The sequence below is a fragment of the Euprymna scolopes genome, chromosome 43 (genome assembly GCF_053919585.1).
Source record: "Euprymna scolopes isolate OS-2025 chromosome 43, ASM5391958v1, whole genome shotgun sequence".
NCBI classification, from domain to species: Eukaryota; Metazoa; Mollusca; class Cephalopoda; order Sepiida; family Sepiolidae; genus Euprymna; species Euprymna scolopes.
This window is the reverse complement of record NC_136524.1, coordinates 35,038,905-35,040,317: the sequence shown is the minus strand read 5'-3', so window position 1 is coordinate 35,040,317 and position 1,413 is coordinate 35,038,905. Positions and strand designations below refer to the sequence as shown.

General features: G+C 32.9%; 1 protein-coding gene across 1 annotated transcript in view; it reads right to left on the bottom strand.

Annotated features, from left to right (window-relative positions):
- Positions 1–1,189: 1,189 nt before the first annotated feature.
- Positions 1,190–1,413, bottom strand: part of LOC145268280 (NADH dehydrogenase [ubiquinone] 1 beta subcomplex subunit 10-like) — a 92,253-nt gene continuing 92,029 nt past the window's right edge. The window contains exon 4 of the mRNA XM_080123678.1: positions 1,190–1,413. This exon is cut by the window's right edge and continues 606 nt beyond it. The gene's annotated coding sequence lies outside the window, so the exon portion shown is untranslated.

The window sequence follows — 1,413 nt, the reverse complement described above, 5'->3', positions numbered from 1 at the left end:
TATGTGTGTAATATCTTAAGAAGAGTAGGAAATTGATCTTGGGTTTACTTTCAGCAGCAACACAACTCTTACTTTCTTATTTTATCCTTTAGTCCTCACATTCCATGAGCGACGTTTCTGACAAAGAGGGAAGAATTGCTGTTTTCTGTGTCAGAATCTATTCTATCTAACACTTATTACTGACATGTTTTAGACATTAAAATAGTATTTTTTAGTTCCCTATGTGAAGTGGCCTCATGCCTTGTCTGGGGCAATTTTCATAATTAAAAAAAAAATCTATAAATGACATATTAAGCTCAGGTTAGATTGTTTGAATAAGGAAAAGGTGAGTGTGTAAAACTAGTTATCTATAATATAAATCTCACCTGTCTGTTTAAATGTATGTATGTATGTATGTATGTATGTATGTATGCCTCACAAAAACTTTCGAGAGAGACGACGGATTTCCACAAAATCTGTATCGTTTTGAAGTTCTACCCTTCAGATGACAAATATCGAAAAATTAGCTAAAAACATTAATTCCTTCACCCTCAACTGAGCACTTTTCTACAAGGAGGGGTCGCTTTTTTCGCCAATATTTTCAAAAGTCATCCCTTCTTTTTGATTGACTAGCCTTAATTTAAACATTCATCACTTCCAGTTTGGCGATGGGCGCAACAGCAAAGACGTCACGTTTTTTTTTTTTTTTCATGTTCTTTTCCTCCTTCGCGGTACGGGTTCGGCCTGCCTGCCTACTACAACATTTTTTTTTTTTCTCAACACACACCTCCAAACATCTGGGCAACACCGGGCACCCAAGCTAGTATTTTTAAAAAGACAAAATCCCAAATTGGTATTTTTGTTTGTTATATATCTGCCTCACTCCTTTTCTCTTCAGTTATAGATTAAATAGCATTAATACTTTTGGTGATATTTCAGCAATTCCAATCTTTTATTTTATAGTTAGCTTTATTACCTTTGACTGTTAATGGTCAGAGAGAGAGAGAAAGATAGAGAGAGTGACGAAAGCAAGACTGTATAAAATGAGAGCATGGGAATTAAATAACATGCAGAGAGAGAGAGAGAGAGAGAGAGAGAGTAAGAGTAATAAATAGAAATTTAGCAATGAGTGAGTTGTGAGTTACTTGCAAATTCTGGCCAATCAAAACAATTAAAATGAGGAATATTTTAGCATGTAATTTCATGTAATTAAAATACAGGGTGTTCAATAATTAACATTACAAAGTTTTTTTGGCCATATTTATGAAACAAATTAAGCAATACAGATCACGCAAACGTAAATATATATAAAATACTATTACTATATTTAAGATATTCAAACTTTATTCAATGTAACTATCAATAACTTCTTGCAAACGTTTGGTGAATGTTTTACAAGAGTCACGAATAAATTTTTTGTGGAATTCCTTACTT